Consider the following 14,241-nt stretch of genomic DNA (forward strand, 5'->3'; position numbering starts at 1 on the left):
GACTAAAAGTCAGCAGAGTCCAGGGTTTGATATGGTGATCTTGAGTTCATTTGCATATTGATGATTAATAATGCATGACTGCTGACGAAATCATCAAAAGAAAAAATATAGAATAGAAAAGGTCCAACTATGAATATAAATATTAAAAAACTGTATGTAAATTGATACAAAGTAAAGTATAAAAGCTATCTTGAAGATTAATTTTTAAAAATATCTATGATCATGGCATCTGGTCCCATTACTTTCTGGTAAATAGGGAAAAGAAATGGAAGCAATGTCAGGTTTCATATTCTTGGACCAAAGATCACTGAAGATAGTGACTGCAGCCATGAAATTAAAAGATGATTTCTTCTCAAAAATCTGGAAAACATACTAAAAAACAGAGATATCACCTTGCTGAAAAATACTCTTCCTAGAAGATCTATCCAATACAAAGGAGACCTATAAGATTTTTTTTTAATTTTATCAGTCCTCGTGCAGCTTTCAGACAATCTATTTATTACCCCTACAGGGTCTGTTCTGATGCTATCTGCCTCACACCACTTCATATATACAAGAGATCCTTGGTGCAATACTACAGCCTACCTGTAGGCACTCATCCATTGTTCCTCTGCCCTTCTAGTCCCTTGAAATTTTTATTCTTCTGGTAACATATTGCTCCATAATTTTCAAGTAAGGAGAATATCTGTGTGAACATGTGCTTTGACAGAAGAGAACATGTCAAGATCATAGAAGGCACTGTTTAATTTCCCAAATGCAAATTTTGGGAATTTTGGTCCCAGTCCACTGTCCATCTGCAATGTAAATCCACTAGATGAAATGTGTCATTTCTGGTTAAGTACAGCGTATCCCAAAAGTCTTAGTGTTGTTTTACGTTTTAACAACTTAAAACAGCATTGAGACTTTTAAACTGTTAAAGCATAAAACAGCATTAAGACTTTGGGGATGTCCTGTATTCTTCATCTATTTGTGGTTTTATTTTTCCCTAGGTGTATCCAGAGGCTGATCTATTTTAAGTGGCTATAGATCTCACTGAGGAGGTCCTATGTTATCCTGGGGCATTAGTGAAATCTTCACAAGGTTATTTACAAATAGGAAAATCAGAACTACCTTGCTAACAATAGTCTAGAGAATTCCTATATCAAATGAGAAAATACCACCAGTGCCACTGTCAATGTCAGGGCCTGGCACATGGTAGGTGCTTAATAAATGTTTGTGTCTTTCTCTTTCAACTTCATTCAGGACATAGTCCATGTTAGTGAATTCTTTAAGTCTGCCTGATTTTAGGCTGGACACTGATAAACAGAGAATTATTGAACAAAGCTATCTCTGTGGTTGCATGTTTGAAGTAATCTTATATTATCTTAACTTGGTTATGAAAATGATTTATTGGAGTCAAGCCTTGAATGGTGAACTTTGATCTACCAAGTTAAATGCTTTTAAACAATAACAAATAATATCATGGAATTACGTATACACACCAGTCAATTATATTCTTTTTATAAAATCAGACAAAAGGAATCATTTATGAAAGATTGCCTGGTGGCTTCTCACATTAGTCTTACTATTAATAATATTTTAAAATAGCATTACACATGCCAAACTTAAATTGCATAAAATTCACTCAAATCAATCTATTCATAAGTTTCTGTTCCTCTGGCTTACCCCATAGTAAATTTGAGATTGTAGAGGCTTTGAGTAAGTAGTAAGAATTTTAAGAGGTCCAGGGCAGAAGACACAGTCATGAATTGCTTTTATGTCCACCTGAAAACATAAAAGTAACTGCAAATCACATAGGTACTCATGAAGGAAAAAAATTATCTTGCACAAATTTCCTCCCAAATTAGAAATATCTTCTATAACTATAAGCCTATATCCACAGCATTATCAAAATTATAGCCCAAGTCTTCTTTGCAAGTGACAAAGGACAAGTGCACAAAATAGTCTTACTCAAAGTCACAAAAAAAACCCCATCAACTTTCCACTATGAGCCAAGAAGAGGCTTAATAGAGTTACATGGTATGTGAAAATGCTGCTCCCCATGCAGAAGTAATTGGAGGTACTTGCTCAGATCCACACAGTTTCATTTGGGAGAGTGGAAAGGGAAAGTGAGAACAGAAGGGAGTAGGCAAGAAGACAGCTGACAAACTGGCTCCATAAACTGCCAGACAGACTTGCTGCGTCTACCTAGGCAGCAAGGCATTTTCCTACAGTCTGTGATTTGAGGAGCCAAAAAAATCAACATCACTAAGAATGCTTCTGCCACTGGCCTGGTTCAGTGCTTCTAATTTCACCAATGGGTCATTTTGGGGAGTTGAAGCTTTGCTAAATATCAGACTCTGCCTGTGCCTGACTTGTGACCAGGTCTACCGAGCTTCCCAGCACTGACTTCCCTCCTCCACGGACAGGATTGTATGGAGAACTTGACCCTTCTAATCACTCACCTCCATCTGCAGAAAATTCCTAAGCTGCTGACAGTCTGTAGAATTATTCCACACATTTTAGCATATTCATATTCCTCCAACTTTCCCTATTCCACTGATGGTGGACAAACTCCTCTATGCACCCTCTCCTTTCTGATACTTCATTCTATCTACCTCAACCCTATGCTTCCAATGTCTTACACCTTCTTCTCTACCCTCTGTAATTTCTACTCAATAATTAACAAATTTCTTTTCATTTTAGACCTCTTTTCCTTCTGTCCCAGGCATACACTGAGACCTAGCTTCCTCCCCACCCCTCAACCCATGAAAGAGTATTCCTGGCCTTCCTTTCCAATGCTATTCCCTCCACATACCCCTTCTCTCATACACCCTAATTCACTGATTTCAATAGGGGGAGTAGTTTACAAAACTCCTGGCTGCCCATTTCACTTCTAGTCTGGCATTCAACTACCATTATCCAACAACATTTTTTGATTTTCCTTTTATCCAAATTTATCACTCAGTAAAGAGTCTAGAGGCATATATGTGTGTATGTATATATATATATACACACATGTGTGTTTACATACACGTATGTACATATATGCATGTACAAAGATATATGCATGTGTGTATTGTGTGTGAGTGTGTGTGTGTGTGCATATCCTCATGATATTTGCTCTCTTTTTAGTGATTTCAGTTGCTGGTACACAGTCTCCTTATCTACTAAACTCCAACCCTCATACTAGGAGCCATCAACATACAAGTTTATATTCTTTCAACTATCTTAACTTCCTAATTCATCCATCTACTCAACCTCTATGATGTACGTGATGTTCATTCCTCCTCAGCAACATACAGGGATGGTCATACTGGAACCTTGATCTTACCATTACCAAAGTATTCCATGTTCAAGAACTAGAAAATTCAATAATCTAATAATCATTTATCATTTTATTTTTTGTGCCTTGCTACTTCTAAACATATTCTTGATCCATACTATAACTTCTAAGTAGTTTATCCTTCATTACTTTCCCAGGTTATCATCCCTGCTCTGGCTATAAACTCTCCTCCATTCTCAGTCTGTAGCCTGAGCTTGGTATTACAATAGCAAAAAGCCATGATAACAAACACAAATCTGTATAAAATCCAGGATGAGACCTAAATAAGTTAGATCTTCCCAAGAGTCTTTAAAGATGAAATGTGAAGGAGGAAAAGAAATAGATTGAAAATAGAATAGATTTGTCAGAATTGCTATAATCTATTTCTATCTTCCCTAACAATGTAAAAATAAAATCTGAAGGGGAAAATACAGGCAATACTACTATCCAATATAAGGAAGTTAAGAGGAAACCAACAACTTAATTTTACTTACAAAAATTTTTTCTTTAGAAACATTTCAAGCATATGTTGAAGATACCCTTGACAAAAATATGTTAAAGAAACAACAAGAAGGCTTTGCAAATGATCTTCTACAACTTATTTGATCATTAGTTACCCAACTGACCAAAAACTGGAGAGAATGCAAAATCTTAAAAACTTCCCTGGTTGTAGCTTTTTCTCATTTTCCTTACTTCCACCTTATCCTTCCCCTGTGTGTTTGTTTGGGGCCTTTCCCTCTTTCATGTAATTGCTATAATAAAGTCTTTTTTTCAGTAGGTCTATATGGTTCTCTTGTAGAATCCTCTCTAAGTCCCATAATGACTGTTAAATACTGGAACTGAAACGTTGTCTTTCAAGATTTCTTGATAATGATAAATATAACTTTTCAATGTCCCCTCATTATTAACAACAAGCATAAACAGAGACATATAACACATAAACAGAGACATATAACACAAACAACACATAAAACAGAGACAAATATGTTTATTGGAAGAATCTGTAATAGAAATGTCATAGAATTTGTCCTGGACAGGGTCAAAATGAAAGAGGGATTCACTGTTGATGGTGTAGCTCCAGAAACTCCTATTTACAGATATTATTGGGCTTATGACACAAAGTTCCAGAATATCATTTGACTTCCTCAATGAGATCCATAATTATTCAAAAGAGATTGGCTTAAGCATCAAAGTATGAAAAATTGAATAAAATATCTCTTATCCCTAGTATGACATTCAGTTAGATGTCCATTCTGATGAATTATTAAATTGATACACATATAGCATCCCTCTGGCTAGCCCTACTGTTCTTCCAAACTATATTCCCAGTTTAGGACTCATAGATAATCCTGAAGGGACAACTACACTAGGTTCAAAGTACCATGTATGTCTACACTCCTAAAACTATAGGTCACAGAAACCCCATCCATGTATTTCTATTTTAATAGTCAGCCGGAGGACACAAAGCATAATGAGCAAATTAGCAACAAAACATTTCCTCCAAAAACTTAGGGCACACTTTCCCATAGATACATAAGATCTCAGTTCTACAATTCCTTGTTCTACAATTCCTCAATGTCATTCTTCAAAGAAGCACTATAATTGAAAACCATGCATCCATATTGATGGACTCACCCATCCATTTTAACCCAAAATAATAATAATATTAACCGCTATTTATATAGCATCCCGAAGTTAGCTACATACTTTATATTACATAAACACATATAATTTTATATTAACAACATGTTTATATAATTTACATTACACTTTCTAAAGCACAGATAATATATACTTATATTCTTATATTTAGCTTCCTTTGAGCCTTTACAGAAATCCCATGAGAGAGGTATTACAGGCATTATTATCCCTACTTTGTGAAGGAGGAAATTGAGACTCAGAGAGATAAAATGATTTACCCAGAAGCACAAAGTTAATAAGGGTCAGAAGCCAGATTTAAACTCAAGTACTTTACTATATCATTCTGCTTCTCAAAGTATACATTAAAACATCCACAGATGGAAAGCTAGGTCATTTCACCAACCCTTAGAACCTGAGTTTCAGGCCTTTAAAAAAAATCTGGTGATTTTAGCTTTTTAGCTAAATCTGGTGACTTCATAGCTTTTTTCATGAAATATAATCACTTTCAATTTGACAGATTTTTCTTGAAAAAAAAAAGTGATAGTCAGCCCAGTACTAGAACATATATCCACCCACAAGCAATGGCAATGATAATCTAAATTGTGAACAGTTAGAAGGTATTTAGGAAATAGCCCCAACATTGTAGATTTCACACCATGATTCCCACATTTGCTCTGTTGGTCTTTAATGGTTAAACTAAGAATATGCTGCCAGAAATTAAAGTTAATAAATTGACTCATAATTAGATCAAACTCAACTGTGTTGAGTATAATTTCCCTATTTTCTAACCTGCTTACAATACATAAAAACCTTATTTTTCACTCAAAGGGGCAATCTTCTGCTTTGTTGGTATAATATCTTTCTCTCACTTTAATTATAAAAGAAAAGAAAGCTTTTATATCTGTGACCTCTCATCCAGTGGTACAAAATTATTTAGTAGATTAGATGTTGTCAAGAGGAGGCTTGACCCAAATATCTCAAATCTTTCTCCTCATTTCTGCTTTAATATTTCATTATCTAATATATCTTTTAATTCCAGAATCCTTATCCAATGCCTCATTTTTTGGCATGAAGCTAACCTGAGTTTCACTAGATCTAGCAGGCTTTGTTTATACCCCAGATCACACCTCACATATCATCTTGTAATCCACTTTGGTCATCTCCTTTCCCAACAATCCTGCTGCTGTCCTCTCCAGATCTCTGAACTTTCTGAGACCATACCCTAAGTAAATAATCTATTCAGTTTTGAAATTACTTCCTTGAGTTAATCAATCAACCAATAACATTTATTGAGTACCTACAATGTGGCAGGCACTGTGCTAAGTTCTAGGTCACACTATCTTAACCAGTCAGTCAATGCTGGCATGGCCCATTATATCTACATATCTTCAAACCCCTGACCAAGGGTGGGGAAACTGACCTCATGGCCACAAATCCCCTGAAGAAGTGAAGTTTGGATTCAGTCAAAGGGCCATACTTGGGAACCTAGAAGACCATAGATTCCCCACCCCTGCCCCAGACTATGTTTCCCATCCCATCCAAATATTCATCCTGGAATTTTTTTTCACTATTTTTTTAACCAGTTTGCACACACAACACCTCCACCCTCATCTATCTCTTATTATGAGAATAACAATTACACTTTGGTTGCCATTGCTTCTAAACGGTGTAGATCAATCAACTTCTCAGTGATTTCCTTCAAAAACCCTGTTACTTCCTAAACTGAATCAGTGTTCCTGACCAACACTTCTTTTGTCTATATATCTATATGGATACAGATATATACATATATATTTTTTCCTCCAACTGATATGTAAACTCCTTAAAGGCATAGAATTTCTTTTTATATTTGTATCCTTAATAATTAGTACAATTAGCTTGATCCATAGTAAGTGCTTATTAAATGTTTTTCATTGATTCATTCAAAGGTTTTGGCCAATACGAGAAAGCTCTTGGAAATTCTGTCACGCTAAAAAGCCTTCACATATCAGCTTGGCAACAGGCAGTGTCTTCTTTCTGAGGATCAACATAGTTAAGTAGAAAAGGATATGTCATTGGTAGTTTTGACACTTGGCAGTGACTTCTTTAGAGCTGGAAATCAATAAAACAAAAGGAAAACACAAAATGACCTTTTGTCTTGTAGAGAGATGCTTCTATGGGGTCAATGGCAAAAAAGAGTATGTTAAGAATCAAATAATTCTTACACCAATTAACAGGGTCATAACTCAAGTGGACCTTGACTCACAGCCCAAATATTAGAAGCTGCTGATAAAGTATGAACTCCTACAACAGCATAAAAACAACTGAGAAAGAAGTTAGCAAGAATAGCTAATTATGACAAGAATCTGAGATAGTTCCTTCATTTATGCAACTGAGCCACAGACCAGCTGAGTTCCACCTTCTTTGCCCTACTTTTCCCATTTCTTCTTTCCCCAATGAGGAAAAATATACCAGGTATGACTGTATATTAAAAAAAAGTAATTGGCACTTAGTGTGAAATTTGTTGTCCAGAGACCAAGGAGGTAACAAACTGAGAGAGATGAATCATATTAATTCTTATATTCTTTCTATCAATTAAATTAGAAGACAAAAGGTAAATGAATCTAGGTGAAAGGATCAAAGTTTCTCCTAAGAAAGGCAAATAAAGGAATTAGTTTCATTGTGTGTCAAAAGGCAACAAAAATCATCCTCATGAGAGATGCTCGGCCACGTTACATTGTAGTGTTCATGATGAGCAATTTCAGAAGAATAGTTATGTGAAAGTAATTGCAGCTTATATGTAATTGAGGCAGCATCAATCTCACCTATTTAAGTTATTGACATATCCACAAATGGAAACTTGATTTTAAAAAAAAAACAGACTTTCCCAAGACTATCACTGTTTCCTGAGAAAGTTTGACCTATGATCATTGTTTTCCTAATAAAAATACTAAAAGACCCTAAAAGCTGCTTGCTTCAGTCAGTAGGTGTTTGATCTCCTCTTGCCCAGCAGAGACATTTGCCAGTTAGGAGAACAGTTAATATAATTGAGTCATTTATTTAAAAAAAAATCTTAAAGAGGATGATGATAGGATAAAGTCATTGCTTCTAGACTACGCATATCAACCAACTTTTTTATGACATCCTTCATTATCCTAGTAACTTCCTAAACTGAAGTACTAGGTAATGATTTCACTAACCTTAACTATAAGCTTTAAGAAAAATAAAAAGAGCTATAGTCCTACTGCAGAAATCTCCAATATCTTTCCTTGAAAAATTATAATGTTCCTTGGGAACAGGATGGAAACATAAATTTTATTCAGAAAAGCCACTATAGCCACAAGAACTCAAAAGGATTTTTAAGTAGTTGTGGTCACATTAAATTCTGACCATACTGAGATTTAAAAACAAAGAGTTCCTGCTAACAGGAATATTTTCAAGATGATTTGGTCATATCATGTATACAGTCAAAAGTCTGGGTTTTGTTGTTATTGTTTAAATATAGTTTCTTTTGCAAACAAGGAAATAAAATTCAGTAAAATAATATTTTTAGATAAAAAAATTTTAAATGAGACTTGTGGTGATCTGTTAAAAGAGAAAGAAACAAGAATAAATTACATGTTGAAATCATGGATTTCAGCAACTCAAATTATACCGGTCCTACACACCTGAAACTGTGAAACCCTCACATCATGAGGGTCACAGTTCAGAACTATTATCAGTTTTGCTTTAGAGCTGCTCCATTTCCAATGTCTGATTTTAATATCTCATGTCAATTAAGACATCCCTATCATAAAATGAAAATTACTTTAGAGAAAGATTGGCAAGAGACCCAATGAAGTTACATCATCCTGAGGCTTTTAAAGACAAAAAGGGAAGTTGAATGAGCAGGTATAAAGTGGGGGGAAATTTTTAAGTATTTCTATAACTTGTTTTTCTCCCACAAGGACAATGAAACCATTACATTTTAAATCTAGTATCACAGTCCCCTATGTGCTTAGTGAGAAAGTAAAAACTGACAACAAGGAAAACAAAGGTTGGAAAAGCAGCTTGACCAGACTATGTTGACCAGACCAAGTTGCCTAGTTGAAATTTGTGATATGATAAAATTTTAAGGACATTAAAAGCATTGATTCTCATGATTTCTGAAAGCGGAAAGAACATTAAATGTTTGCAGACAAACTAAAAAAAACTTTTATTATAAAAAGGAAAAATGGTAAGAGAATATCTATGATAGCTTTTTACTTACTTTTCCATCACTATACAAAGTGAGAATTAGCTATATAAATATCAAGAGCATAAATACTATATAAAATATTTTTAAAAAGAAAAGAAAAACAACCAGATAAAAAAGGGTTCAGCAACCAATGACCTGAGGGTCAAATTCATTTACTTTGTGAGCCATAAAAAAACAAGCTATGCACCAATTTTGGCCCTCAGGTCATACTTTGCCAACCCAAGGTCAAGACTATGACACACAGTTGTATGGACAATCCACAAGGCTCATCCATAAGTACTTATGTTTTGGAAAAACACTAGAAAATGAGCTGATTTTCTCAATCAACAGAAGGAGAGAAGCCTGGATTGCCTTTAAGAAATGAAAGTGTTTTTAATGACCACAGGATTCTTTCTGAAGAAAAGAATCATTTTTTACAAAACAACAGTTGTCTGATGATTCTATATGATAGCTAGTTATGAAGTAAGACAAACCAAAGAATTCAAGTTAAAAATCACCCAAAGCTCACTGTAAAGATACATAGTAGGACTGAGCAGGCTACAAGATGTCACCAATGCAAAATTGTGCAGAAGAAGTAAACTAAAGATCATTTTCAAGGTGTATGACAAGAAAAGAAGGAATTCACCTATAGTTAAAACATAACATAACTTATAAGCACCTACATTCACCACTGGTATCCATGAAATGACAAAAGATCTGAAAGAAAGTCCCCAGCATGAAGGGTGGGTATAGAGCATTTATTTTATGATTTAAATAAGCACCATAAAGGATGAAGAAGAATGTATGGGTTGTGATGAGTATTGTTGAAGGACTTACCCATATCAAGGAAAACAAAACCATCAAAGAAATTTAATACTTTCCTAATCTTTTATTCTCCTACCTGAGGATGGAAAATATTCATATTTAGAGTCCTTTTGATCTAGTCTAAAGAAGCTTTTTCAGCCATATAAATATTCATTCAAAACCAACTGTTCTATGCTTAATTCTATGCTAAGAACCATCTCCAGTAAATAGTTCCAGTTATGTATAAATGAACTGTGTCTTCACTCACCTTATTAAATTGACTTAAGCCAGCCTAGTTAAATGGCTATATATAGCTATTTTCAATATTTTCCCAAAAATTTCATGCTTGACTGCAAGAAAATAACTTTAAGAGCATAGAATTGAATTAGTGAGCTAAATTTCAACCCAACCTAAAACCTAGAGGAAACTTTATGACAAAATAATTTTATAAATTCATATCTCTCAAACATTTAAGTTATACAGGGTTGTCCAAACAGTGATAAGATGAGGGAAATATTCGTTCACTTCTACATATATTTTTGCAAAATTGTTCCTTTGGTGTATTTGTTGTAGCCACATCATGCGCAAGACATTCTACTATTTGGGTAGAAAAACATTAAAATGGGGGGGGAGGGTAGAGCTAAGATGGCAGAGTAGAATGATGCACATACTCTAGTTCTTCCCTCATAGCCTATAAAATACCTGTAAGGAAAGACTCTCAACAAATTCTAGAGCAGTAGAAGCCACAGAATGATGGAGTGGAGGAAACTTCTAGCCCAGGGAGACCCAGAAGGTAGATGGGAAAGGTCTGTCACATCAGAACACGGAGTGGAGCCCAGCCCAGCCTTGGCCATGCAGTGCCTGGAGGAAAAGGGCCAGAACACGCCTCAGGGGCAGAATCCCCAATAGCTGCAGAGGAGGTTCACAGATCCCTCAACTCACAGGCAACAAAGATACTTCAAAGGTCAGTGAGAGAGCTTTTTCACCTCTGTAATAAGGGAGCAGAGTGCTCCCCTAGCCCTGGCCCCAGCCTGCAGCAATGGCAACAGTAGGCATCAGCTGCTGTGGTCAGGCAGGCTGCAATCTGCATCCATTGTTGGATAAAGCCCTGGGAGAATTGAGCAGCTGATCTAAACCTCAGGCCAGAGTGGCAGCCCCACCCCCTCCTAAAGATCCTGGGGGAATTGAGCAGCTGATTTGTATCTCAGCCACAAGCCAGGCCAGGAAGTAAACTCCTCTCCCTTGATTGTGTCACCTTGGAGGAACCTAGAACTTACAGGTCCCCAGAGTATACCCTACTCTTGACAAAGGACCCAAAAGTCAAGTATCTGGTTGAGAAAATGCCCAAAAAAGGGGAAAAAATAAGACTAAAGAAGGTTACTTTCTTGGCGAACAGGTATTCTCTTCCATCCTTTTGGATGAGGAAGAACAATGTTTACCATCAGAGAATGACATAAAAGTCAAGGGTTCTGCATTCAAAACCTCCAAAATAAATACACAATAGTCTTAGGCCATGGAAGAGCTCAAAAAGGATTTTGAAAATCAAGTAAGAGGGATGGAGGAAAAACTGAAAAGAGAAATGAGAGCAATGAAATAAAATCATGAAAAGCAAGTCAACAGCTTGCTAAAGGAGACCCAAAAAGTGCCTTTAAAAATAGGCTAACTCAATTGGTAAAAGAGGTCCAAAAAACCAATGAGAAGAAGAACGCTTTAAAAAGCAGAATTAGCCAAATGGAAAAGGAGATTCAAAAGCTCACTGAAGAAAATAGTACTTCAAAAATTAGAATGGAACAGATGGAAGCTAATGACTTTATGAGAAACCAAGAAATTACAAAACAAAACTAAAAGAATGAAAAAATGGAAGATAACGTGAAATATCTCATTGGAAAAACAACTAACCTGGAAAATAGATCCAGGAGAGACAATTTAAAAATTATGGGACTACCTGAAAGCCATGATCAAAAATGAGCCTAGACATCATTTCTCATTTTAGAACCAGAGGGTAAAATACATATTGAAAGAACCTACAAGTCACCTACTAAAAGAGATACAAAAAGAGAAACTTCTGGGAATATTGTAGCCAGATTCCAGAGTCCCGAGGTCATGGAGAAAATATGCGAGCAGCCAGAAAGAAACAGTTTGAATATTGTGGAAATACAATCAGGATAACACAAGATCTAGCAGCTTCTACATTAAGGGATAGAAGGGCCTGGAATATGATATTCCAGAAATCAAAGGAACTAGGATTAAAACCAAGAATCACCTACCCATCAAAACTGAGTATAATACTTCAGGGGAAAAAAGGGTCATTCAATTAAATAGAGGACTTTTAAGCATTCTTGATGAAAAGACCAGAGCTGAAAAAAAAATTTCACTTTCAAATATAAGAATCAAGAGAAGCATGAAAAGGTAAACAGGAAAGAGAAATCACAAGGGACTTACTAAAGTTGAACTGTTTATATTCTTACATGGAATGGTAATCTTTGCAACTCTTGAAACTTTTCTCAGTATCTGGGTAGTTGGAGGGATTATACACACACACACACACACACACACACATACACACACATTCACACATACATATAGAGAGACAGACAGACAGAGAGTACAGGGTGAATTGAATAAGAAGGGATGGCATCTAAAAAAATAAAATTAGGGGGTAAGAGAGGAATATATTGGGAGGAGAAAGAGAGAAGAGGAATGGGGCAAATTATCTCTCATAAAAGAGGCAAGAAAAAGCTTTTCCAATGGAGGGGAAACGGGGGGAGGTGAGAGGGAAAAAGTGAAGCTTACTCTCATCACATTTGGCTCAAGGAAGGAACAACATGCACACTCAATTTGGATGGAGGGAAATATAGTTAGTCTTGCACAACATGACTATTATGGAAGTCATTTGCAAAACTATACATATATAGTCCATATTGAATTGCTTACCTTCTCAGTGGGGATAGGTTGGGAGGGAGGGAGGAAGAGAAGTTGGAATTCAAAGTTTTAGGAACAAATGTTGAGAATTGTTTTTTGCATACAACTGGGAAATAAGACATACAGGTAAATGGGTATAGCAATTTATCTTGCCCTACAGGACAAGAGAGAAGATGGGGATAAGAGAAGGGAGCAGTGTTAGAAAGGAGGGCACATTGGTGGAAAGGGCAATCAGAATGCAAGGCATTTGGGGTGGTGGGAGAGGAGAGATGGGGAGAAAATTTGAAACTCAAAATTTTGTGGAAATGAATGTTGAAAACTTAAAATAGATAGATAGATGATAGATAGATAGATAGATAGATAGATAGATAGATAGATAGATAGATAGATAGATAGATAAAAAGGAAACCTAATTAAAAACAACAAAATCAGTGCTGTTTCCCTTTAAAAAAAAGAAAAAAGAAAAAATTGAAATACTCATTTTGCTCTCAAATACATTGTTATGTACAAATATCAAATATGAATTTACAACAGAACAAGTCACTCTTACTTATTTGTAACTCTCTCTAAGCACTATGTATAGGACAGAAACAGGAAGATATAAATTTGAAACTGTCTCTAACACACTCTAGTTATATGACTTAACCACTCCATGCCTGACTTTCTCCATTTCTAAAAAGGGGACAATATTGTCTGAAGTGATTACCTTGCAAGGTTGTTGTAAAGCTCAAAGGAGAAATTGTGTATAAGTACTTTGCACAAATCTCAAAACACTGTATAAATGTCAGTAATTCTCAAATTTCTAATGAAAACCATATTTTAAAAGATTTATTTTCTTCTGTCTTTGTAGGTTTCCTTTGCATGGAGTTTGGCCTTCTTCCGATCCAAATCTATTGGATTTAATCAAGTCTCAGGGAAGCTTCCGACCATAAAATCTCTGCGGTCATGCTATCTGGAGTCATCTCAGATAATAATCATTTCTCAAATTGCCTCTGACTGCCTTCCCATCATAAATATTAATCAGTCAATAAATGCTTCTGTTGTAGCAGTTATGAATCACCCATGCTTGTTTGTTAATGCAGAGACTCAAACCTAGATTTGTACATTTGAAGCCCTCAAAATCACCAATAAGTTCACGATTATTTGTCAGAAAACTGAATCAAAGGCCACTAAGTGCGCCTTCCTTTTTATTTTCTGTGGACCAGATTTTTTTTTCCTAAAGTGTTTTCATCAGTAATATGAACAACATGGACCAAAACACAGTTAAATGATAGCCTTCCAATGAAAGGATTTATACTATTTTTTAAATATATTTTCTACTTTGGCCTTTCTGTAGTTTGCAATTGTAGTTTGAGTCTTTTCAGGGAAAGACCTA

At 35.5% G+C, this 14,241-nt stretch overlaps 1 long non-coding RNA gene across 1 annotated transcript in view; it reads left to right on the plus strand.

The window, feature by feature from the left end:
• The window catches only part of LOC140523856 (uncharacterized), a 308,343-nt gene extending 294,457 nt beyond the window's left edge, over window positions 1–13,886 (plus strand). Inside the window, exon 5 of the long non-coding RNA XR_011973492.1 lies at window positions 13,717–13,886. This is a non-coding gene — a long non-coding RNA (uncharacterized lncRNA). The remainder of the gene's footprint in view (window positions 1–13,716) is intronic.
• The last annotated feature ends 355 nt before the right edge of the window (window positions 13,887–14,241 follow it).

The sequence above is a fragment of the Notamacropus eugenii genome, chromosome 2 (assembly GCF_028372415.1).
Source record: "Notamacropus eugenii isolate mMacEug1 chromosome 2, mMacEug1.pri_v2, whole genome shotgun sequence".
NCBI classification, from domain to species: Eukaryota; Metazoa; Chordata; class Mammalia; order Diprotodontia; family Macropodidae; genus Notamacropus; species Notamacropus eugenii.